Below are 27,641 nucleotides of genomic sequence, written 5' to 3'. Positions count from 1 at the left end.
TCTCTCTCTCTCTCTCTCTCTCTCTCTCTCTCTCTCTGTCTCTCTCTCCTATCTGGTCTCCTTGAAGTTGCAAAATCATTCGATACTTTCAACTGCTACACTGGAGATGTTCCCCGGCTTTTCCCTATTTGCGCCTCCAGAGTGCTTTTTCACTCCCCATCTTACTGCAGTTATACTTGTTTCTCTGCTCCTCTACTTCGAGAAATCCCGTGGTTTAGTCTGGAAAAGACTGAGTTCATGAGAGGATGCCTGTAAAAAGATCATGCCCCGGGAACACTCAACAAGTCTGAAGTCAGTCTGTCTGTCTCTCTTTCTCTCTCTGCTTCTGTTTTTCTTTCTGGCCCTGAGGTTCTCTGCATTGGAGGGAATGACAACGTCATTTGAAAAATCTCGCCCACAATTTCATAGGTCACCCTCTCATGCATTTTTTCTCCCAACACATACTCTGTAAAATACCACTTTTATAGCTAGAACCAGTTGCAGAATTTATCAGAAAAGTTTTGGGGCTTTTAGATTTCTTTTATAAAAAATCCTTATGATGACTCACGTCATAAGGGTGATGTATGAAACTGTCAGACTGATTTTAATTTTGATCCTTTATGTTTCCTCTCCACTCTGTCACTGTCACACTAATGACTGTTAAAATATCCCCAAAGACAAGCGAATAAGAAAACAAAGACAAGAGCCAGAAGAGTGCAAGCTCCCAAATGAGCAAATGTTGCCCATATTTGAGAAAAATTATATTGGCTTAGTTTATAAATGTTTGAGCATTATGACAATCTCCAGAGGGAAAAAAAGATAACCTTTGACTGTAAGAATGAGATACTTTGTTCGTGATGTCACCAGCCAGTTATTGCAATTTTTAAAGATTAACACCTTCCTCTCTAGGTGAATTTTATTTAGGAACAATTACAAATGTATTGACCTGTGAAACAGATGTTTCAAGCATTATATGTTGTCGTATCAAGTATAAAATCTAAAGGAGTAAAACATTTTCAAAATCATTTTTAAAGAAGTCAGAAAAAATTCTGCTCATGTTGAAAGCTGTCCTTGCTAAAAAAAGAATACATGTCTTAATTTATGTATATCTGGCATGGAAAATCTAGCTACTATAGAAAATTTGTAATAACTCATAACATAGTTAACTGCCCATTACTAAGACCTTACCTGTCTCCACTCCATCCCATTGAGTTGTTCATATGAGCTTAATAACTGGATGGCCTGAGTCAGGTGTCAACAATCAGCTACCTTCCTCTTATTATGCGTTATCATCATCTCTTCAGCATCATCATCAAACTGCCAATATTCAATGAAGTCTGCTGTGCGCTGGGCACTTTTAAAAACATATCTCATTTAATTCTCACAACAACCTTATCAAGTAGGTATTATTATCCCCTTTCCAAAGGAAACTGAGGCTTAACAAGATTAAGAAATTTGCCCAAGGCCTTATACCTAATAAGTGGTGAAGCCAGGATCTGAAATGGGCATGTCTGCTTGCATATCTGACAACACTGCGATGCTTCCATGATGGATATGATGGCAAAACTTCTTAAGTGGTTCAAAATCAGCAGCTCATAGGAAATTACTGAAAGTATATAGGGGGACAAATTGTAACTTTCATCAGGAATGTGAAATTATTGTGCACATTTACCTTGATGATCAAAGAAGCATGAAAAATATGCTTCCCTTAATTTGAAGTTCTGGTAATAAAATATTTCACAAAGAACTTTTCCATTTGAGCTTAACTTAAGAGAGCAGGCCAGGCATTGTTGTTCTCATTTTACAGAAAAGGAAGCTGAGTCTTGGAGAGGCAGAGTCACACAACTTGGACACAGTGAAATAAAGCCTAGAACTCAAGTCTTTTGAGTTCTAGTGATTTGCTCTTTCCAACACATTTTAAGGAAGCCCATGTTTATGAATGATGAGAGGAAGCTCCCTGGACTTTGTTCCATGATTGCTCAAAAAAAAGGCGGGGGGAGAAAGAAAGCACCATAAATCAGCTTGAAATATCCACTGAGAACTTCGTTCACTAATTAAATGGTACTAATAAGTACTGTAACAAAACTGTTCCTGGAGTTACTCAGTTATTCTGGGTCTCTCCCATGTTATTAAACTGCTTGATTTTCTCCCTTTAAAAAAAAAACAAAACATCGCCTGCTTTGTGACACAATGTGACTTCAAAACATATGAAATAAGGAAGAAGAGAAATTTATAAATAATGAAAAGACCATAAACCATTTACAAACAAAAAGCATTAACGTTTGAATAGGACTATGCTAAAGCATTCTCAGAAGTCCCCTTGCATGTGCCAATTCCTTTGTTACAAATTATCTTCCAAGATGATCTAGGTATATTCCAAATATTTTTTCTCTTATAAATCATAAAGCAAATTTGCTAAAACTGAAATATGCATTGTTGAGTTTTCAAAATTCTAATTCATTTTTTAAGTTGACAAAGTAACATAAGATTTAATACACAGTTTAACAGAAAGTTAGGAAATAATTGAAAACCACACATAAGGCAAAGATAACTATTCTTACAAAGAGGATTCATACCTAAAATTGTGGACTTTGTTTTGTTTTGTCTGGATACTGACTTAAAGCCTTCCAGTTACTTAATTTCTGGGCATCCTTAGGCCAAGCCGATAAATGTAGGGATAAATAGATTTTACTTATATATTTAGTCATCTATTTCATACTGGACTATTGGCTAAAACCAGGATGTACAAGAAACACTGAAACAGAATAAAAAGATAAACTTAATGAAAAGTCAATGAGCAGCATAAATATAGTAATAACTTTTCAAGAGGAAAGAAATAGATTTGTTCCTGATACAAAAGAAGCACTCTTGAGAAAGCAGGATATAAGAGTTTCTGGTTGTTGAAATAAAAGAGGAAAAAGGACTCTGGAAGAATTTTGTTTGATGAGTATACTTGAATGAAATCCTGTCTGCTATATTATATAAACACTTCCAGTGACCCCAAAAAAATTTCATCAAAGCTAAAAACATCATCACTAAGAAAAAAAAAATGTCATGAAGAACCTAGGGGTAAGACAGGAATAAAGACACAGAACTACTAGAGAATGGACTTGAGGATATGGGGAGGGGGAAGGGTAAGCTGTGACAAAGCGCGAGAGTGGCATGGACATATATACACTACCAAACGTAAGGTAGATAGCTAGTGGGAAGCAGCCGCATAGCACAGGGAGATCAGCTCGGTGCTTTGTGACCGCCTGGAGGGGTGGGATAGGGAGGGTGGGAGGGAGGGAGACGCAAGAGGGAAGAGATATGGGAACATATGTATATGTATAACTGATGTAAAAAAAAAAAACAAAAAAAAAACATCATCACATTCTTAGGTGATCCAAACTTTTATAGGTGCTGTGGGAAGTTAACCCAAAGCTGAAGCAGAATCAGCCCAGAAAGGTAAAGGGACAGCATACATGTAGATCATGTTAAAAATAATATCTTAGTATCTTGGTGAAATTCTGGGGCCAGTGGACGCCAATCTGAAAATCATTGGTCTACATAGTAGCTTTCTGCAGAAACATAAACTCAAGAATCATAAAATGTTCAAGCTGTATGCAATACCAGATGAGATATGGTGAATTTGTTAGTCCCTGCCTTTGTGTATCCTTCATAGGTGTCACCCAGGCCCTATATCCCCACCAACATTTTTCTAGGATGTTCTAGGAGTCACATAGGCCCCTATTCAGAGACCATCTGCTCCAAGGTCAGCTGGAGACCAACACTGAGGACTGTTCATTGATGGTGCTTGTTTTGCTGCATTTTGGGGTTGAAGAAGGTGTCAGGGCACTTGCCAAGGAGAAGAGGGGATGGCTGAGGAGAATTTATTTCAAAAGGTTAACCAAATGCTTAAATGGTTGCAATTGGGTTGATTAGGTTTAGAGTTTCTTAAACGGCATTTATATTTTCCCTGCCATTCAAAGAAACATTTAAATTATTCATCTTGACTTCAGCTTAAAATCTGTCTATTAAATAAGACAGCAAGAAAATGATAAAAATGAGAACATTTCAGCAACTGGTTTAAAAAAAAAATATATATATATATATGTGAGATACTTCATATCAGGAATCTACCTGTGGTATTTTTACTTCACCCCCCCCCCCAAATTTTTTTCTTCCAACTCCTGTGTAGGGATATTTTCAAAGTTTACTAGTTCTTTCTTCCTCTGGTTAAACATACTGATGCCTTTTTCTACATCTGTAAATTCTGACACTTTCATTTCAATATTATTTTGCTTCAAGAACAGGTATAATCCTCCTAAGATATTTAGATTTTACGGGAAGATAGTGGAGAAATACTACTATTAGCCCAAGACCTAGCATTTGACTGCATTTCTTCACTGATTTCAAGGATAAAGAATCCTGAGGGCGACCGTTTCCCAGATTGTAAAGGGGAAACCACACTAGTCATCGACGAGAACCTCACAGCCACCATACTTGTAATCTACCCCAAAAGCAGAGCTTTTCACATTATGATACCACAAGATGGACATGGTTAATTTTTTTAAGTTATTTTTCTTGAGACATCTTTTTTCTAGCTTTATTGAGATCAACTGACCTATAACGTTGTATGTTTAAGGTGTACAACGTGATTTGATATATGTATATATTGTGAAATTATTACCAAATTAACGTTAGTTAACAGATTCATCACCTCACATAGTTACCTGTGTGGGTGAGAACATTTAAGATCTACTCAGCAAGTTTCAAGGGTATGATACAGTATTGTTGACTAGAGTCACCATACTGTACGTGAAATTCTTTTTCTAAGTTCCCTGTGAAATTACTTTAGAATTCTCTCTTCCTTATTTACAAGTACATCTGAAATATTTTATTAACTTTATTCCACTCAAATAAAGTTACATTTAACTGCCTATAAGAACTAAGTGCATATCACTTCCATAGTCATTAATGTATCAAAACATTTGCTTATCCCAGATTTTACCTATTAGAATGCTATAGGAAATTATAAAAAATATGCAATTAAAAATGACAATAGCTGTTATGCAATCTCCCTCTATTGGAAAGTACTAAAAACTTACTCTAACATATGTACCTAAAGTTGTGGTTACATAGTCAAGTGACACTGTGACCTAAATCAATTAACCTAATGTCCTATCCCTCCCAACTTTGCCACAGAAAAACATGTCACAAGACTTGCCCACTTTGACTAATTTTGCTGCAAAACTGCTCTATTCTAGTTCATGCTAAATGTGGCACATAAAGGTAAAATTAACTATTTTTATCTTGTGTACCACAGTATCTGACTACAATTATTCAGTCAAAGTAGAATTTTTTTCAAAAATAATTTGGGAGACCTAAAACTACTATATCAAAAGAACATGTGTCATTCGTTTTTTTCTTAATTTATTTATTTAATTAATTTATTTTTGGCTGCATTGGGTCTTCCTTGCTGTGCACGGGGTCTACTCTTCGTTGCAGTGCGCAGGCTTCTTATTTCAGTGGCTTCTCTTTTTGCGGAGCACGGGCTCTAGGCTTGTGGGCTCAGTAGTTGTGGCTTGTGGGATCTAGAGCGCAGGCTCAGTAGTTGTGCACAGGCTTAGTTGCTCTGCGGCATGTGGGATCTTCCCGGACCAGGGCTTGAACCCGTGTCACCTGCATTGGCAGGGGGATTCTTAACCACTGTGCCACCAGGGAAGCCCGAACAGGTGTCATTCTTACCTCAAAGTCAGGATTTCTAAATTCTTTCTTCAGTCAAATCTTTGCGTGAGGAAATTAGGTCCAAGTGTTTAAAGATAGTCCTTCATATCTTAAGACAGCGAGTTTCTATTTGATTAGTCTAGGAAAGTCTCTATCAGGAGATAATTCACAAGCTAGAATTTATTCTCTTTTATGACATAATATAGAACAAAGATCCGGATTCAAACCACAGATGGGCCTTAACAGTTGTGTGACTCTGACAATTTAATTTACCCTTCTCAAGTTCAATCTCCTTATTTCTAAAGCAGAGGTAATCATCACACTTACTACTTAGGATTATATTTAGGATTATCTAAGTCAATGTACAAAAAGTGTCCATCAAAGTGTCTCACTCTGAAGAAATGCTTAACAATTGTTAGCTATTTTTAAATAGTAATACTAAACATGAATTTGATGAAGTTTGATACCAAATTTAAATTACGTGAATGAGTCTTACAAAACAGAGTGCATTCAAAAGTATGTTTTTTATATCTTTAAGTAAAATTATAGAGATAATAATGTATTCATTCTTTAATATGCTCCTCGGTAACCAAGACTGACATTAAAACTTAAGATCTAAGACAGCAGAAAAGAGTGAATAGATCTTGGATGGACTTTAGGTATTATTTTGTATAATCTCCATGTTTTTTCACTTAGGAGAAAACTGAAGACTTAAGAGGTAAAATGACCTCTAGCAAAGACACAGCTAGAATCTAGGCACTAGATGTCACAGAGCATGGAGTCAAAGTCAAGGCCCCAAAGGCCAGTTCAGTACGCTTCTCAAAATAGCAAGCTTTTGGGCTTCCCTGGTGGCGCAGTGGTTGAGGGTCCGCCCGCCGATGCAGGGGACACGGGTTCGTGCCCCGGTCCGGGAAGATCCCACATGCCGCGGAGCAGCTGGGCCCATGAGCCATGGCCGCTGAGCCTGCGCGTCCGGAGCCTGTGCTCCGCAACGGGAGAGGTCACAACAGTGAGAGGCCCGCGTACCGCAAAAATAAAATAAAATAAAATAGCTCTCTAGCTACAGTAACTTTAATCTATTTGTGTGTTTGTGTGTTACCTGTCAACTCAAAAATGGTTGAATCATTGATGCAGGCCTTTATTCTGACAAATGTTGAAAATAAAGCAGAGGAGCACAAATATCATTAAAAAAAAATAGCAAACTTTTCCCTGACATCAGAGGCTCTTCATTTCATTGTCACTTGTTCAATACATATAAAAAATACAAGAACACAAATATGACGCAAATTATGATGTGACCAAATGTGAATATGAAATCAGTATGTTTAGTCCCCAGAATAATAAACCTCCAAGAATATGCTACATTTCATCTTCAAATTATCTCATTTTATTCTTTAATCTACCCTGTAAAATAGGAAGGCTATATCTTATTAATTGCATCTTAAAGAAGGGTAAATTGAGACCCAGAAAAGTACAATTTTAAAGCTAGTGATGAATGAGACCAAAACCAGGTCTTTGGACTCCTGGTCAACTGTTTTCTTCACTCTTCTTTGCATTATGACGGTTTTATGCTACAAAATTGATACCCTCTGCCCATCATTAATAAATATTAAATGTGTAAAAGTAGAACCATCCAAGTGAATCAATATTTTGATGTCTATGAAATTAGTATGCATCTTAGGATATATGTTATAAAGAGTTTGACCTCAGAGAAAAGGTTATAGTCATTGTTAGCTTTATATTAGCTTAAAATACAAATTGCCCAGACTTTTAATTCCTATAATGCACATTACAAAATAAACTTAAGGTTACAATCAAAAAGGAATAGAAAGATTAAAAATCAGTTACTTTTTTAAGATTAAAAAAAAAGCCTTTCGCATTTGAATGCAACTTGTAGAAGAAATCACATAGGAAAACCATAAGATTCTGAGTTGTATTTTCAAAATGACCTTCACTTTGAAGTGTCCCTTTAAAGATATCCCTAAGTGTTGCTAAGCAGAATAAAACAAATTCTACGGACTGTACTTTAACACAATGACAGATTCAACTGATGTAACAGCATTATCAGCTACACACCCTGGTCAGATAATACCTTTCCCAAGGTACTAGGGCAATAAAGATTTGCTTAAGCCATGCTGTCAGGATTGTAAATCCTCTCTGAGAAAAGCAATCTACCCCTTTGCCACATATACTGCTTGGATTAGGAGCAAACAAGGGAGACCTTCAGGGTGTGGTGTTCGCATCCATGCTCTGAGCCCCGGGAGGTGGGACAGCGAGTCTCTAATCCCCTTCCAGGGAACTGACCAGAGCTGTGCCTGGAATTTGTCAAAAACGCAGACTACATGATCTCCACAGAGAAGGGGAAGAGGTAACCGCCGTTATGAGATCAGTGAGATTAGTGCAAATCCGGTTTAAGGTTCTAGGGTGAACTGGCATAGGAAAAAGAGCACGGCATTTTTTAAATTGGAGAGATCTGAGTTTGAATTCCAATTCCTCCATTTCTCTACCACCAGCATGACTTTATCAATTTCCTCGTCTGCAAAATGAGACAATGCCTCTTAGAACGGTGGTGGGTTAAATGAATGAATATATGTAAAACCCTTGGGGAACGCTACTCAATACTCTATCATGGCCTATGTGGGAAAATAATCTAAAAAAGAGTGGATATGTGTACACCTGAAACTAACACAACATTGTAAATCAACTATACTTCAATAAAAATTTAAAATAAATTAAAAAAAATAAAAACCACAGGGAGTTATGCTGCATTAAAAAAAAAAAGTGCTTGGTGTATGTGGCAGGCCCTACTTTAGTGTTATTCTTATTTATTATCTCTCTGAACCTCAGTTTCCGCTTGTGAGAAATGGGGATAACAGAACAAACTTTGCAGAGCTGTTTTGAGGATTACATGAAAATTCAATACTTACTCCATAAATGGTATTGCTATTGCTGTTGCTGTGTTATTTTGTGGTTGTTTTTCTCCATGCAAATTAGTTTTTGCGTTGAACGGTGGTATCATATAGTCTCATGCTAACTGAAAGTGAAGTGAGCTGGATCTTTCCCTAGTTATAGGATGACAGTTTATGACACAAGTCTGGAATTTAGCCCTAATTCAACCTAGGGTTGCCCAAGCAGTAGAAGATACTATTCTCGGACAAAGTAAGTAAATCATTGAAACTGAGTTACGTTGAAAAGTTCCTTCATACAGGTAATAAAACAGAGCTATAAAATTCAACGTCAGAAACACACTCAGATTATTCTGTTTTAAGATCTCAGGAATAATAAAGGTATTCCACAGAACAGCTCTTCCACATATACTTTTACCATGCTACCGCTAATATTCATTCCTGATAGTCTGTCAAAGTTAAACCTTCAGATAAGACTATAAGACATTCTCCAGGTTGGACAAAAAAGGACAATTGGCAAATTTGCTGATGATTTTTCTACAAGAGACCAGCACCGATATTAACTGTGATGAAACAAGATATATCCTGGGGGTAAAAAATAAGGAAGTAAGAATAGGGGGAGGCAAGTGAGACACCTTGAGTGCAGAAACCTGAGTAATCAAGATAAATAATACTGGTAGTGCAATGTCTTGTTCTGTTCTTTTAAATCAAAACTAATGTAAAAAAATCCATGACAAGCAAAATATCAAAATTTTAAATAAAATCAGTGACTATGTATTCTGTGGCTTCTGTAGCATATTGCCTCAAATTTAGTTGCTTAAAACAATACAAATTTAGGGCTTCCCTGGTGGCGCAGTGGTTGAGAGTCCGCCTGCCGATGCAGGGGACGCGGGTTTGTGCCCCGGTCCGGGAAGATCCCACATGCCGCAGAGCAGCTGGGCCCGTGAGCCATGGCCGCTGGGCCTGCGCGTCCAGAGCCTGTGCTCCGCAACGGGAGAGGCCACAACAGTGAGAGGCCCGCGTACCGCAAAAAAATAAAAAATTTAAAGAAAACAATACAAATTCATTACCTTATCTTACAGGTCTGTAGACCAGAAGTCTGACACGGATCTCACTGGGCTAAAAAAAAAAGATGTCAGCAGGCCCAGGTTCCTTCTCAAGGTTCTAGTGGAGAAGCCGATTCCTTGCCTTTTCCAGCTCCTCGAGGCTGCCCTAATTCCTTCGAGCAAGATCTCCTTCATCCACCTTCAAAGCCAGCCAGGTTGAGTCCTTCTCACAAGGCATCATCACCCTGACTGGCCTCCCTCTTCCACTTTTAGGACACTTGTGATTACACTGGCCCCACCAAATCCAATCCAATCAATCCAACACAATCTCCCCATATCAAGGTCCTTTACTTAATCATACCTGCAAAGTCCCTTTTGCCACTTAAGGTAATATATTCACAGGTTCCACTGATCGGGTCTTGGTCATCCTTGGGGGCCATTATTCTGCTTACCACAGAGAACGTCCAACCCTGCAGGTGCACGGCCTGGCCTCATTCTCCACACCCTAATCTCAGCCCTGCTGCGTTGTTTTTTGTTTTTTTTTTTTTTGAATCTGGGTCAAAATTTTTATTTAACTCATTAATTAACAAGGAAACCACTAAGATGTTCTAATCATTTACAGGAGAATGCAAAGAGTAGACACAAATATAGGTCACCAGGGATCTGAATTAACTTAGAAATAGATGCAAAACTGGCAAAAAAACCCGGAGAGAAATAATGTTTCATTACATTGGATATAATTTGCATATCTATGGACAAGTCATTTACATTGCTATCAGTTTTCTACAACTTCCAGAATTGTAAAATAGCTGAGATAATGAAAGATTGCCTGCTGCATTGTTAATTGACAAACTGTGGTTATTTTAAACCTAAGTTTTCTGGATTGGTAGAACTCTATTCATGATACCCTTATAAACTCTTAGAGGTGTCACTAAACAAAGATACTCTAACAGTGGCCCAGAAGCATACATGTTATCAAAAAATTGCAAAACAAGCACAATAAATAATTTGTTTATAGGCAAAGGCAGAAGTGGTTCAGTATTTGAAAGTTGTTGAAAAGTTAAAACTCACCTCTAAAGCATTAATGATTTTATTCTCTATGTAGTAAATAATATACTCTGTTATTCTAAAATTTTTACTCTATTACTGTTACTTTTGACTTATTTAAGTACTGCAAATGTTTCATTTGAAAGTGATGATTATTTTCTCTCAATTTTTTTTTAACATCTCTATTGGGTATAATTGCTTTACAATGGTGTGTTAGTTTCTGCTTTATAACGAAGTGAATCCATACCTTCCTTCTGCAGGGCCCTGGGTGCTCTAGGATTGCTTTCTTCTCACATCAAGTGGAGCTGGGTATTCCTGGCAACTCTGAGCATATAAGTGCCTTCTCTAGACCTCACGTTGGATTTCTCCACCTTGATCTTCCCCCACGTTTGTGACTTCCAGAGCACAGGGACTATTTGTCATTTGACACAAAATATATGTAAGACTTTTTTGCAAATGGTTTAGCATTGAATTTTTAAAATACCCCAAAGAATTAAGTACTGTCTTCTTATTTATTTATTTTTTATTGGCGTATAGTTGCTTTACAATATTGTGTTAGCAACGTGAATCAGCAATACATATATATATATATATCCCCTCATTTTTGGATTTCCTTCCCATTTAGGTCACAACAGAGCACTGAGTAGAGTTCCCTGTGCTATACAGTACGTTCTCATTAGTTATCTATTTTATACATAGTATCAATAGTGTATATACGTCAATCCCAATCTCCCAATTCATCCCCCCCACCCCCTTTTCCCCTTGGTATCCATACGCTTGTTCTCTACATCTGTGTCTCTATTTCTGCTTTGTAAATAAGATAGTCTATACCAATTTTTTCAGATTCCACACATATGCGTTAATATACGATATTTGTTTTTCTGTTTCTGACTTACTTCACTCTGTATGACAGTCTCTAGATCCATCAACATCTCTACAAATGACCCAATTTTGTTCCTTTTGTCCCAGAGAGGTGGAGTAGCTTTCCCAAAGTCACACAAGATATGAGTCCAGCTCCATCATGCTCTAAAGCCCCTGCCCTTTCTACCTACCCCCGCGCCAATTCATCACTACTGGGGGCATTATTGTGGATATCCAAATACAAGCTTAAATCAGGAGATAATCCCCATAGGGTTCAAACCATTTAGCCTTCCTTGGGAGTCTGAAGGGGAACATAAAGGCACACACATCAAGTGAGACCCTTTGCACACACACACAAAGAGTCTGCTGACAAAAGTAACCATTAAAACTTTGTTAGAAAATTGAGCAGTCCAATTCCTGGAGATGTATTAACTACCCTACTTCTGATCAAAGGAAAGAAATGTGCTTGCAATTAACATGTTCAGGGAAGCAGAGAGAAAGACAGCTGCTTCATTAACAGTATCCTTGCCAGTAGCGTCAATTAAATTAAGATGGTCTCTTTTCCCCCAAAAGATTTGGTTCCAAACACATTACACAAATTATACTCAGAAAATTTACTGCCAGGAAACCATTTATATTCATGAATCCTAGAACTTTCTTTTGCAATATTTTTCTAAAAAGGAAATTCCCATGGTTGCCCTAAATTATTGGACATTTTTATTTGTACATAAAAGAAGTAAATTCCTCCTCTTCGTGCCTTTAGCCAAGGCAGCCAGTGCCAGCACTGGATCAGCAGGTGCGGCTCCCAGCATCCTCTTGGAGCTGGCTGCAGCATCAAGAGAAAAGCCGGCAGTAATCACTTCGAGGGCAGGACATCATGGGCTCGTCCTCCAGAGCACTCGCCAGCGGCTTAAAACTGCCTGTGGAAGTCAGTGAGAGATGCAGGGCCGTGGGCCTCTTGGTCAAATCAGAGTTCACTCAAGGGTACACGTTGCTTCACAGAGCAAGTGTGGTTCTAAAGAAACAGTCTTCAGACATTTCCCCCTGTAGCTGATCCTCTTTTCTCCCAAGTACCAACATTCCTCCTCTAAGTTCTGCCTTCCAGCTTAGATCCTGACAAGAAACTGGTCAAATGCCATCATGGCAAAATGCCATCTCATAAAGACCAAGAAAAACAAAATAAAACCTAACAATGTTTGTTTTAAAGGACTTCAGAGTGAAGATGTTAACAAATTATAACATCCCATTTACCATCAGAGACCTTGCTTAAATACGTTTTCCTCAATAAATAAACACATTAAAAATCCAGCCTTTCTGAGAAATATTCCTTTTCAAATAGTAATCAGGAGACATAAATATTAAGTTTTATTCAACTGAGCCCATGTTTTTAAAATCATCAGAATCATTTGGAAAGCTTCTAAAAGTGTAGATCCTTGGGCCTCCATCTAAATCTAATGAATCAGAATTACTCAAGGAAGTGCCTGAGAATCTGAATTTTTTACCAGAATGATGATAATTTGACAAGTTTAGGCAACACTGAACTAGGCAGATCTTTTTTGTTTCTATTATATGAATAGCTTTGCATTGAACCGTGTAGCTAATATAGAGATGAAAGGACACAGAGCTCATATTTCGGAAGGATTTGAAATTTAGTCGGAGAAATCAGACAAGACAATAATTACAGGCAGACTGCATTTTATTGCGCTTCACAGATACAACGTCTTTACATTTGTTCTTTGTGTCTCTGTGTCACATTTTGATAATTCTCACAGTATTTTAAACTTTTTCATATTTGTTATGGTGACCTGTGATCGGTGATTTTTGATGTTACTGCCATGCCTCACTGAAGTCTCCAATGATGGTTAGCATTTTTGATCAGTAAAGTTTCTTTTTTTGGCTGTGCCACATGGCATGCGGGATCTTAGTTCCCTGAGCCAGGGAAGTCCAGAGACAGTACTTTTTAATTAAGGTAAAGACATTGGTTTTTTTAGACATAGTGCTATTGTACACTTAATAGACTACAGTATAGGGTAAACATAACTTTTAGAAGCACCAGGAAACCAGAAAATTCATGTGACTCACTTAATTGTGAAATTTGGCTTATTGTGATGGTCTGGAACCGAACCCACTCCGAGGTATGTCTGTATACAATAAGGCGTAAGATAAGAAGTGGTAGAAGAGTGTGTTCCACCACAAGAGATCTAGGAGGTTACAGGGGAATAGGAAGGAAAAGCTTTAAAGAATGTATTTCACTTGAGATGAACTTTATGAAAGTATCATCTTGATGAGAATCAGAAAATGCAAAGCTAAGAGACATAAAGCTCACTATATAATGAGAAAGAATGAGTGACAGTGTTTGGCTACAGCACTGGGAGTAGCCAGCACAAAGGCTGGACATTTAAACCAGTGCTCACCTGAGAGGCCACTGCATGTTTGGCAGTATTGTGTCTATTCAATTTTATAAGAGATTAGATCAATGAACTAAAACACAGAGTCCCCTGGTGATGATATGCTCCAAACAGCACTGCAGCCAGAGCCCTCAGAGAAAAAGACAGGGCTTTGACACTTAGTGAAATGGACTGTGACGTCTGAGCCTGAAATATATGAGATACCAGGTCTTAAAATCAACCCAAATATCCCTCATTTAATTCTATCTACCTACCTACCTGTCTATTTCTACTATGTCATTTCTGCACGGATGACAGGATTGCATGCAATTTTTTTTTGAACATTCAGAAAGCTCAAAATACAAAACTCTTTGGGGATTTGCTGTTTTTGACAACATAAACTCAGTCTAAATTAAGACCTATAGAGGTGAGTTCTACCCACCAATAGACACATCTAAATCCACAGAGGTCAAACAAATAGATTTTGCTATCCTACTGCCAATAGTGAACATGCTCAAATGGTAACAAAGTGATATTTTCCAGGCATATCTGCCGCAGAGAAAAATGACTGATCTCTTTGCATGCTATATTTATGTAAATATTAATCAACAGCTTTTGATAAAGAAAAATACAGCATATGCTTAGGCAAACATGCACATATGTTTTTGAAAAATATTTTAAATACAAGCAGCTTTGCAGAAATTCTCAAGAATTATTCCAAACGTTAGCAATTATATTCTCAAAGGAAAGATTGGTCTCTATAAATGAAATAAATGCAGGGATCTTTTTTTTATTTAAGTACTCGTGATTGTGCAACACAGATGTCGAGATATGTTTATTCTAAGAGTTGGGAAAATAAGCACAAGGCTAGGGACACAGACCTAAAAGAAATCAAGAGCTAAGCAGAAAAAAAGAGACTGGAAAAAACCTGTATATTATTTTCTCTTCTCCTTTCTAGTCCCTTTCAGTGTGAGTTTATCGAAGCATTGCTGTCATGAGAGTTTAATGTTTGGACAGCTCTGTACTGAAAAATAGGGAAGAGACAGGTAATAATAATTACTATTTTTTAAGCATCTAGTTTGTGCTAGAACATCTGCTAGACTCTTTACATGTGTGATCCTGCAAAGTAGGCAGCTCTTATTACCCACAGAAAGATTAAAGAAGTTATCCAAGGTTATAGAACCAGTAATAATAGTGCCTAATTCATTGGGCTATTATGAGGATTAAAAAGGATTAGAACATGAAAAGTATTTAAAACAGTGCCTGGCATGCAGTAAGTAAATATAAGTCACCATTATTATGTAATTAGAAGACCAGTATCTACATATACTATATATAGAACTGAAATATATATAACTATATTATATAAATAATATAAAAATATTTCTATAAAATATAACTAAGTTAAAATGCTCTCCATTTCTGTATTCTTGTCACATTTTTAGTGTTATTGATTCATGGAAGCACCATTTCTCAGTTATTTTATATTGAGAATCACTGCTATAATCTAAAATTGAGTTAAAGGATATTAAAGCACAAATATATGGAAGGAAGGCCTCCCTGTGATTTATTAGCAGAGTGAATAAACAGATCATATAATACCATTTACAATTTCCACCTGCTTTATTTGCATAACTGTGCAGTGCGTGCCCAATCACAGAGACAGATTTGTAAGAGGTATGTCTGTCTATGCAAGTTTAAATGTGTCACAGCCAAGGCAAGGCCTCTCGGGCTTCTTCCCTATGAGGACAGAGAACAGATTTCAGAAAGCCTCGGCCAAATTTTCTTACTAAATTCTTTTGTTTCAAAAAATATATAGCTGTCTTTTTTAAAAAGTTGTCTAGAGATTACCATGCTAAGTGAAGTAAGCCAGACAGAGAAAAACAATTATCATATGATACCACTTACATGTGGAATATAAAAAAAAAGATACAAATGAACTTATTTACAAAACAGAAACAGACTCACAGACATAGAAAACAAACTTACGGTTACCAAAGAAAAAGGGCTTGGGGAGGATAAATTAGAGGTTTGGGATTAACAGATCCACACTACTACATATAAAATAGATAACCAGCAAGGACCTACTGTATGGCGCAGGGAACTATACTCAGCATCTTGTAATAACCAATAAAAGAAAAGAATCTGAAAAAGAATAGATAAATTATATGTATAACTGAATCACTCTGTTGTACCCCTGAAGCTAACACAACATTGTAAATCAACTATACTTCAATCAAGAAAGAAAGGAAAAGAAGTTGTCTATGTTAACATGTAACAGGTCTATTATTGTTATTTATAAATAAATGTAAATGCATATTCAAATTTTTTGTTTTAATTTCTAATATTTAACATATAATATTAGTAGATATAACCCACAAAAAAGCAAGGGACCTCTGGGGAATTTCAATAACTTTTAAGACTGTAAAAGGGGGGACTTCCCTAGTGGTCCAGTGGTTAAGACTCCACACTCCCAATGCAGGGGTCCTGGGTTCGATCCCTGGTCGGGAAACTAGGATCCTACATGCTGCACAGCACAGCCAAAAAAAAAAAAATAGAGACTGTAAAAGGTTCTGAAACAAAAAGTTTGAGAACCCCTGCTACAGGTGCTATTGCTGCAATTCTCATGGAAAAACTGAGGCTTGGCTTCACCCAGCCTCAGCAGCATCATAACTGATCGGACTGGAGTATGAATGTAGACGTGTGTGCACATTTTGCATGTCCCATGCATGCCTGGTGTGGACAAGTGTGAAGCAAATGTGGAAATTAATCAGAGAGTCCTAGTATATAGTGTATTTTATTTCACGTCCTCACCTGATAGCCTTAAGAGGTAAGTGCTATTATTATCTGCATGTGAAGAAATTAAGATATAAAGAGAAAAGGGGCATTCAATAATAAACGTATAAACATTGAGGCAGAAATAATAGGCAGAAAGCCCATTTTCATCTAGAAGGGGACTCTCCCATCTGAGATAAAAAGAAAAAATTAAGGAAAGGCAGAATGGGTGAAACAGAGCAAGTCTCAGAGGAAACAAACCATCAAACAATAACCACCCCCTTGTTAGATCTTGAGAAATTGTTCCTCTCCATTCATACATAGAGATATTAATACTTAATCTACCTTCCTCCAAGTTTGTAAGGATCAAAACAAATGCAAATGCTTATGGAAATTCTCTTCAAGATTTAAAGTCCAGAAGTAATAAATAAGGTTATATTGTGTATGTTCAGAAAGCACTGTAATTGTGCTCTTATGAGTATTTTAAGATTACTCAGTTTAGTGGGACTTTCTACTTATTAGTTTGATAATTTCTTAATGTTAAGCACAGTATTTTTGAGTGTTGTTTATGTTTTTCTACCTTTGAAATCATGATACGTGTTAAGCTAAGAGTTGCCAACATGTTTGAATAGCGTTGCTAATTACTGGCATTTTCATGAATACTACAACCATATGCTCTGTAAATGACTAGGAAAAAACCTCAATCACAGAGCTTTTCAGAAAGCCAGGATCCCTCTTGTGGGCTATCATGAGAGGAAGGCCAGAAAAATAAATGCTTTCCAAATTTCCCTTGTAGATTGTTGACTTGAGGGTTATTTTACGAAATAGAATTGGCCATTGTTTACTTTTCTTCGTGTGTGTGTGTGTGTGTGTGTGTGTGTGTGTGTGTGTGTGTGTGTTTGTCAAGTCAAGCACCAGCAATCTGTTTGCAAATGGAATATTACCAAGCTACCCTCAAAAGCTTTGACCAAGCACATTCATCTCACTGTGTCTGGCAGCAACCACAGCAAGGGTGTCTATGTTTACAGATCTTGGCAATGAGCTGTCACCGCAGCTTGTCTGAGACCTGCTCGGGAGGACTCACGCAACTCTCAAGGCTGATACTACTCTGGTTTAGCTTAGAAAGTCAAGAAATGTGAAGCTTCTTGCATTTCTAACACTAGCTGTACAATCAAAGGCAAATAGCTCCAATCTCTGTTCCTCCATAACATGTGGTTAATAATAAAGTTTATTAAAGAAAATGCAATCTGCAATCTTTATTTCTGCCCCCCCCCCAAAAAAAAAGCATTTTGAAGTTCTGAAGGTGAGCACTATGGAAATGTTACACATTAAAATCATTATGTAATGTCTATCTCATCTCCACAAATGGATGTGCTCGAGAAATAAGAGGCCCACTCTGAAACCAGCCTTGTTCTGTCTTTGACATTCAATAACATCAAGAAGACAAAATTGGAAACAACTAGAAAACCATATAAAGCAATCCACAGAAAGGACGAGATTTATGATACAGACCAAGCACTATAGGAGTTTGGAGAAAGGTAATTAGGCTAGAGTGACCTGAATTGTAATATAAAAAGAAGAAAAAAAAAATTCTGAAACCTAACAATGTTGCGGTAACGTAAAATATTTTGCTTAATTCTTTCTTTCCAATATCATGTTCTACAAATACGTGTGTGCAAAAAGAAAGAGAACGCCTTTGCCTTCCATCCGACATTCTCTTCTGAAGTCAAGTTTATGCTCAGTGCCAAAGAGAGAAGTACAGCTGACCCTTGACAACGTGGAGAGTTAATCCGAGTATAACTCATAGTTGGCCCTCTGTATCCTCACATCCAACCAACCATTCAACCAACGGACCATGTAGTACGATAATATTTACTATTGAAAAATATCCCCGTATAAGTGGACCCGTGCAGTGCAAACCCACGTTATTCAAGGGTCAACTGTACCATCCTATTCACAGATACTTGAGTACTGAATAAACACATCATACCAAAATTTTATTCCTGAGAAAATATCTCCAAGTCTCTGTGAGCCACACGCATTCACTATCACTGGAAACAGAAGAATAAAAAGTACAGAATTTTCTTCCCCTACAACAAACGCTTGTAGCGTCTTCCCTCCGAAAGTTTTCACAAACATGAACCCTATGGTAAAATCTGAGACTTTGAATTTATTATTAGTCTTGTGTGAATTTATGCAAGAGATACACTTCCCTAAATGAAAGCACAGAAATGACTCCATGAACTAAACACAAACAATTGCACACAAGAGATAACTATTTTTAGAGAAAATGATAAAAATGAACATAAAAAAGAAAAAAACACAGGAGGCTGTTCATCAGAAGACTGAAGGTAAAAATATTTCAAAGCAGTATCTGACATGGAAGACTTGATTGAATAATTCTGGGCACAGTTCCTTCAAAATGTAATTCACAATAATATCTTAAAATGTATATAAATAAAAACTACTTAATAAAAACCGAATAAACATTTGACTTTCTCCAAGTGGATGAGTAAATTGTACAATTTCTACCCAACTTCTGCTACTTCCTTTTAGAATTCGTGCAAGAAAAGCAAATGCGTATGTAGTTCTTGGACCTAGCAATGTGTGGACCTTGGATTTCTGTAGGCCTTAGTGATGTCAGCCTTGGATGGCATTCTCCCTGTTACATGACCACTGCGGGTCCTAAATAGTATATCTAAGATCTTTAAACATGTGCTGTAGAAAACATTAAAGAATAGGTCTTGTAAGCATTACATGGTCTTTATACAATACGTTTACACAAAGGTATACTATAACAGTTAGATGGACATGAACACATTCATGAAGAGCATTTATGCAGGTTTACTCTAGTCTTACTATAGAGCGTGAGGTTTTACATGGAGGCAGAGACCCTTAAAACAGTGATGTGCCCTGCTGATTAGTTGACTCATTCACTCGTCCAAGAAGCAATTATGAACGGCTTACTCTATGCCAGGCACTGCATTAATCATATGAATAAGACATGAGTAAATAAGATTTGATCCCTTTTTCAACTCACAGTATAGTGGGGCTGACAAGCAACGTTAAAAGAGTGAAAGCATACTAGATTCATGTTCAAAACACTGTACGGTGACAGAGGAAGCAGTAGCCAACTAGGCCCACAATGGTGCAGAGCCTTGCAAAAACAGAAGAAAAAAACAACTTATTTCACAACACTCTGGGGACAGATAATGCAAGCAAGTGAAGCAGCCCATGCAAATACATGGAGACATGAAAGAAAATGTGGGCTTTTCAGTGCTACATGTGGTTGAGAAGGCCTGGTGCACAGAGCATGTGTAGGCAAGTGGCGGGAAGAGAGGTTGGGAAGGGAAGCAGAGCCAGATCATGTATGTTATGTTAAAGGAATCCAGATTGCTCCTTGAAGGCATTGGGAGTGACCTAACCAGACCTGTGGTTTAGAAAGAGAACTTGTGGAAGCACCAAGAACAATTTAGTTGAGCTAAGAGATCACTGCAATTTGGTATTATATATGCCACTTTCCTGATGGGAAAACAAGCAAGAATGTTCTGAAGCTGACTTTAGTTAACAACTGGGACAGATGCTGCTAGTTGCCTGCATACTATCTCTATTCCTTTTCAGCACTACCTACAGAATTACAATTTTCTTTGGAGTGGCAATGTGCCAAATTAGAAACGCTCATCTCCCTCAAAATCTGATTTGATGCTAAAGCCAAAGGACCACAGTTATGTCCAAAAAGACGTAAGAGGGGAAATCCTACTACTGGGAGGAGTTTCTGTAAAACCTGTTGTTTTCCCGATTAAAAAGTAATATACAGTGAACACATGCCTTTCTGTTCAACCTTGCTCCTTCTTTCTGCCTGAAACATGAATGTGATACCTAGAGATGGAGTCATCGTGTTGTGAACTTCAGGATAAAGCCACACACAAAGGATGGGCTTTTCAGCATGTGAAGAAAAGAAAGAATCTGGTTCCTTAATGATTCTGAATCCATATACAAGCCCCTGTGTCTCTGTTCTTTGAAGTAAAAGGCTTTTGCTTTAGTCTTCCAGGGCTCCCCTGAATCTCAAAAGGCTGTCTCAAGAGTTAATGATTAGGAAATGTGAACACGTAGAAACAAAGAATACATGTTGGGCTGGGAAACTGATAACAATTTAGACTCTAAATCCAACACATGGCAGAATCACCGAATTCCCAGTTCCCTGAAAGACACAGAAAAAGGTCTGACACACATTCCTAAGTTGTTTTTACAGGAAACAGACCCCCACTAGATGAAAACTGCTGACTGCAAGCATTCAGGCCCCAGACCGATTGAAACCAGAAGGTTGACGATGCTCAAAACTTCACCTCAGGCTTCCCTGGTGGTGCCGTGGTTAAGCATCCACCTGCCAATGCAGGGGACACAGATTCGAGTCCTGGTCCGGGGAAGATCCCACATGCCGTGGAGCAACTAAGCCCGTATGCACAACTACTGAGCCTGCATTCTAGAGCCAATGAACCACAATTACTGAGTCTGAATGCCACAACTACTGAAGCCCATGCACCCTAGAGCCCATGCTCCACAACAAGAGAAGCCACCACAACGAGAAGCCCATGCACTGCAATGAAGAGTGGCACCCACTCGCCGCAACTAGAGAAAGCCCACATGCAGCAACGAAGACCCAACACGGCCAAAAATACATTAAAACAAAACAAAACAAAACTTCACCTTGATGCCAACCAATCCAAGAACTGAGCACAAGCTGATGGGGCACTCTGCAGCCTCCCTCACATTGTGTTTGAAACCCCTTCCTTAAAAGCCATCAGGGAATTCAAATCTTTTGAGCATGAGCTGCCTGTTCTCCTTGCTTGGTGCCCTGCCATAAACACTGTACTTTTCTTCACCAGAAACCAGTGTCAGTAGATCGGCTTTGCTGCACGCAGGAGAGTGGATCCAAGTTTGGCTCAAGAGTGCAGTTACTTCAAGCCACCGTAGCATCCCTAACTGCCCATCTCCAGATTTATTTTGATATGTAAAAGCAAATTTCTACTTGGTAAGGACCTATAGTCAGATTTCAACTACGTATAGCGAAAAGTAACACTGACTCAGCAACAAAGGAAAATTGATGGACCAAAAAAAAAAAAAATCTAAAAACACAAAAAAACTAAACAGTAAACAAGCAGAGAAGAGAATCTTGCTCAAGACAGAGAACGAACCAGAAAAGACCCACTAAGCCTTTTATTGTGGTGTATAGTCCCAAAAGCCTCAATCTTTGTCTTTATCCATCTCATCTTTTCTTGATTTTTTAAAAGTTTAAACCCATGATGTAATTCCTCCTATTCTACCTCACCATTTTTTGTTTTTAAAGATTTCCTAGGCTTGACATAGGATTAAGAGTAAACTAGGCCTCAAACTTAAGGATGACCTTTGTTATTACCTGAAAACACAAGCAAATAAATACCCAGAGTATTTAGAGGGCCCCCACGTCACCCTAATCCATCATTTTTCTCTCATACTGCTAGCTAAAAAGTACCTATTAAAGGAAGTATTATTAAAATATCTTATTGAGGCAAACAAGTTTTGGTGAAAGGAACAATCAGAGCCATAGTCACTAGTTTTTTGTTTGTTTGTTTGGTTGTTTTTTCCATGAAAGCAAGAGATGAATGAACATCGGCATTATCCTAGATTTAAAGAGAAAAACTCCCATCAATACACATTTTTTAAACTGTGCCAGATCTACCAAGTGAGGCTTTGGAACCCCTACACAAGGGGTAGGTCACATCTTCTCCTCCAGTCAACGTGTGCAGTTCCCATTGGCATTTCTGGGCTTCTAGCCATAAAGGGAGACTAGCATGTGGGTCTCAGCTATTCAGTTTCCCTGCACATCACAGGAACTGTTCTGATTATATGTGGGCTAATGCTGACACACTGTGTTGTTCCAACTAAGTAATTCCAAACATTCCCATCTGAAGCCAACCTACATTACCCCTCTGGCTGCCAGATGTTCTTGTGAGGAACTGTCTCCTCTGCCGTGTCATGAACCTTGATTAAAGCAGATGAAGGGCACTATATTTACTTCATCACCCTTATGTGGAACAATGTCCTGGCTATTGATTACAACTGGTCTGCAGTTGGAAAGAATAACCATTACTATATGAAAAGTTCTAAAAGCTCAACTGAGAAAACATGTAATACAACTTAACTGATTGATTTTAACTAACGACTGGTCAGCCTGACCTAAATGGACAAATCCTTTGTGACATTACTTACTTTTATTATGGTCCAAGAGTCAGTCATATCACTTCTGAGAAGCTGGTTTTCTGTTGGATGTGGATGATAAATAATGAAAGAGTCACCTCCATACAACACTGCAAAAAAAGAAAAGAAATGTTATGCATAACATACTTTACCTCTACCCAGCTGCATGCTGGTTTGATTGACCCCAGATGCTAGCAAAAGGCAAGGCAAAAAGCAAAACCACATAGCATGTTTAAACATCTTTTTATTTATACCTGCATAATGAACTCAATGGTCAGGATAAACATTTAAAAATAAGATTTACTATGAATATCATTAGTCAAGCTCTATCATAGCTCAAACTTTATGATGATTAAATACGAAAAGCCTTATATTGAATCAGAATGGTAGAGTTTTCACAAATGGTATTAAAGGAGAGAATGGAGAAAGATAAAAAAGAATGATAATTTTTTTACACCAAAAGCTGTGCTATCTATAACCTTCCAAACCTGGAACCTTCAGAAATTAGAGAAGCTAACATTAGTGCAGACCTAAAAATACAGGAAAAAATGAGATGTTCTGTGGTAGACACAGGGTTTTTAGTGATACGTACTCTAGATCTGATGGTGAAGACATACAAGTCTGGTGGGGCAGAGACAACGTGTAGCTCTAAAATTCTATGGCTGGCATACCAAAAAGTTTCAACTCAAGTATCAATTCTAATTGACTGGTAGTATTTCTCTGGAACATTATATTGAGCAAACTTCAGAGAGAGAATCCAAGATCAGAAAGAAAAAAATGCTATAACAGACTAGTAATACCTGCCATGGAGAGAAGCAGTAAGAACATGCATCAAACATACCATCCTATCTACGGTATGAGTTTCTGCAATCAACTGTAGTTTAAATATAAAAACTTCAGTTCCTTTTCTCTTACTAAAGCCAAATAAAGTTTTAAGAGAATTTAAATATTCCGGATTTTTTTTTTTTTTTACTATCTACTCTGCCACAGTTGCTAGAGCTTCTTCCCCATAGCACCACTTTCCATACTAGCAGATTAGTTTATTACTCTGACAATTATCCATGGTATCTCCCCCAATGTATGACTCTACTTGAGGTAAGAAACAAACAAGTTCATTTATCACTTAACTAGGACAGAAATATCTAGAATTTATCAGAATAAAGTAGAGAATGGGTCCTAAGGGTATGGGTAATCCAAATTGGATAATCGGTTATTTTATTAAATGTTGACTTAAATGCTATTTAATATCACCTATGTTTTCATAGTGAGATAGATGACAATCAGCCATACTCTAGAACACGTGACTATAACTTATTTTATTTATTTCAATAAATATTTATTGGGCATCTAGTCATTGTCAAGCATTAGTCTAAAAATTACACAAAGGTAAAACAGTTATTGTGGTATACTTTAAAGTGAACACAGTCTGGATATATGTATAACTGGTTCACTTTGCTGTACAGCAGAAACTAACACAACATTGTAAATCAACTATACTCCAATAAAAATTAATTAAAATAACTAAATAACACAGTCTGGTCTCTGTCTTCAAAAACTTACGATTTAGTAAAAGAGATCAATATTCAACTAACTGATTATATAGGACAATTTCATATACACAAAACAATAACATGTACAGTTTGTAGCTAGAGCAGAAATTGTTAAATTTGAGAAGACTACTGCTTTTTAAATTAAGGACTTAGTAGAAGTACCCCAAATCCTTCATTGAAATAAACAAAGTCAATGAATCAGGAATGGGTTTACCCTAAACCTGGCTGCTTATGCCACACCGGAGGAGACCCAAAAGGACTGTGAACATACTTCTCGTCAAAGAAAACATGAAAGGAGTTTGGAGTCCACAAGAAGCATTCATCCCTCCATTCTGCCATAATGGTCCTCCTGCTGCTCCAGGCATCTAAACCCAAGGAATGCTCATCAGCTCAACGTTAGAAAGAAGACAGTCATCAGCAAGGTCTTCCAGATGACTATCATGAAAGGAAATGATGGAAATGTCCAAAGTGAGCCAAGAGTATGAATTCAGAGGAAAGACCAGTTTACTAATTCATCAGCAATTTACTGATGCCTACTGCACGCAAGGCAGTTTATAAGGGATAGGGAATACAAAGTTGACAGAATTCCAATTTCTGTCCTCATTTCAAGAATCTCGGGTCTGGAAGGGGAGGAAACAGCTTTTAAGGAAATGAGTAAAATGAATTTGAGCCTTTTCCTAACCACTTTCCCTTCCCTCCCCTTCTCCACAACAAGCCAACTGTACAATATCATGTAGGTTAGCAGGGAGCACACAAAGACTTGTGGCAGGGCATCCAGTCCACAGGCACCTGAGGAAGTGAGAAATGGGAGAAGGGTGGGACCTAAGCAGAAGATAGATCCATCTCAATCAGAAGCAGTGGGTCTGCTGACATCTTAGGAGGCAGGGTACAGGGAGTGGATGCCGGGAGGTGGAGGTGGCAGGCCTGGATGGTAAACTGGTTATACTGAACAAAATAAATTGTTGAGAATAACGAGAGCTGGGTTTCTCACCGGCAAATGTATTGATACTTACATACATAGCAAAGGAGAGAGTCTATAAAGAGTACTACTCTGACATGCTGCCTGGAAATTAGAGGTATCCATATGACCTCATGTATATTTATGTATGTACATATATATTATATATATATTCAAATAGATATAGAAATAGTATAAATATGCTTATATTTTCTAGCTTTCTATGTTGAGAGAGCTGAGAAGTGATGGCATCCCGCTAGTAATGAGAGCCCAGATCTTAGAACCACAACTTCTTGGATAAATAGCTGATTCCAGAATTGGGGCAGGGAAAGTACAAGATAAGGCAGGAACATATTTTGGGGCCAGAAAGTAAGAAAGTGCTCAAAGAATAATGAGTACGTGTCAAAAAGACACAGGAGCCTTGAATAGGGTTCCCACTGGCCACATCTGGGGCAAATTCAAATGTCAAAACTCATAATGATAGTAACAGATGACAAACCAATGAATAAAATAGGAATCCATGAAACTATGCTGATCAAATTCAAAAATAAATGAGAAATTTCTTCTCTATGCTGGAATGTCAACAAATAAATGTAGATTGTAAGGGAAAATCAACATTTAGCAACCATGATATTGAGCTTGATACAAGTACTGGTTGTCAATAGAGGCTTAAAGGTGGTAGATAAAGGTGTGATGACAATAGGATATGGACATAATCTTAGGATATTTTCCCCACAAAGTACTATCATTAGTATTAATATACTCAGGGAGAAATGGTGACTTTACAGTGGAGAAACCTGGCAAGCACCAACATGATCAGGTGAAAAGTAAAAAAACCCCTGTGTGCCCCAAGATGTGATGCACTGGTAAGAGCATAGCAACACTTTTATGGTACTACTGCCAAGAAAGCTTCAGTCTGGTCAGGAGGAAACACTGGGGAGACCCAGGCTGAGTGTCATGTGACAGAGAGAACACAGAGCCTCCATTATATAAAACTGTGAAGGGTGGGAAAGATGGGGGAAGGAGGAACACCTGTATAATTGGAGGAAACTGAACAGATATAATAATTTAATGTAACATACATTCCTGGATGGGATGCTGGCCCAGAAGAGACACTTTGTTGAACAACTAGAGAAAAGTGAATGGGATCTGTGCATTTGATGGTAGTATTTTATCAACAATTTCCTGATCCGGAGAGTTTCATAAAGGTTATGTAGGAGTGTGTCCATGTTTGGGGAAATAACACACTGCAGCATTTAGGGGTAAGAGGGCATCAAGTCTGCAATTTGCTTTTAAATAGTTCCAGAAAAGACTAATGGTAATGGAGGTATTTTTTAAAAAGGGGGTGATGGAACAAATGTGGTAAATGTTAATAGTTGGGGAATCTCTGTGAGGGATACATAGGAGGTCTTTGTAATATACTTCAACTTTTCTATAAGTTTGAAATTATTTCAAAATTATTGAGCTGATTTTTCTTAAAGTTAATGTGCTGAAGACTATTGCAGAGAGGTACAGCAGGAACAAATAGCCCACAAACCCAGGTAATTTTCTTCATCTTTCTCATAATTAACTGAATTTCTAATTCAAGCTCTAGAGACTGCCAAGATTCATATTCCATTCAGTGACTCCCCATATACTCCTTTTCAGGGACCTATATCTAAATTCTGGACTCTGATAAATCCCAGGATATTGGGGAGAAAGGTGTGGGAAGACAGCCTTCATTTTCACCAGCCTTGCAGGTATCCAGAGACAGTGATGACTTTATCTGGTCCCATCTCAGCATCCCATGCAGATCCCTGAAGAAATATTCCTCATTCTCCTTTCACACAGCTCCTTCAGGTTTGCTGCTCTCTCTACCCTAGTGACAACCTGGCATGACATAAGCTCCCCCCAGCCCACCCCCCTCTAAAAAACTCATATACAACTATACCAGGGTAAAGTATGGGGGGGATTCTTGAACTGACTGACCGAGATTAACTTTCTGCCACTTTAAGGAATAGAGCACAAACTAAATATTTAACTGAAATATAGAAAAAAATCTAAAAACTAATTTACCTGCACTTTTGAGTTTGTGATGTGACAACAGAAAGTGGGGGGATGAAGGAGGGGGAGTTCCTGCCTGGCTTTTGAATGTCACAGTCTTAAATCCGTAAGAGAACAGAAAGGAAGACTCGCAGCTCATGTGA

At 37.8% G+C, this 27,641-nt stretch overlaps 1 protein-coding gene across 2 annotated transcripts in view; it reads right to left on the bottom strand.

The window, feature by feature from the left end:
• The window catches only part of PDE3A (phosphodiesterase 3A), an 842,956-nt gene that overhangs the window by 683,531 nt on the left and 131,784 nt on the right, over positions 1-27,641 (bottom strand). For both annotated transcript variants that reach the window (XM_060024385.1, XM_060024386.1), the window contains one exon: positions 22,960-23,057. The gene's annotated coding sequence lies outside the window, so the exon portion shown is untranslated. The remainder of the gene's footprint in view (positions 1-22,959; positions 23,058-27,641) is intronic.

This window comes from Delphinus delphis, chromosome 11, assembly GCF_949987515.2.
Source record: "Delphinus delphis chromosome 11, mDelDel1.2, whole genome shotgun sequence".
Lineage (NCBI taxonomy): Eukaryota > Metazoa > Chordata > Mammalia > Artiodactyla > Delphinidae > Delphinus > Delphinus delphis.
Note: the sequence above shows the minus strand (reverse complement) of the source record. Positions and strands in the feature narration are given on the sequence as shown.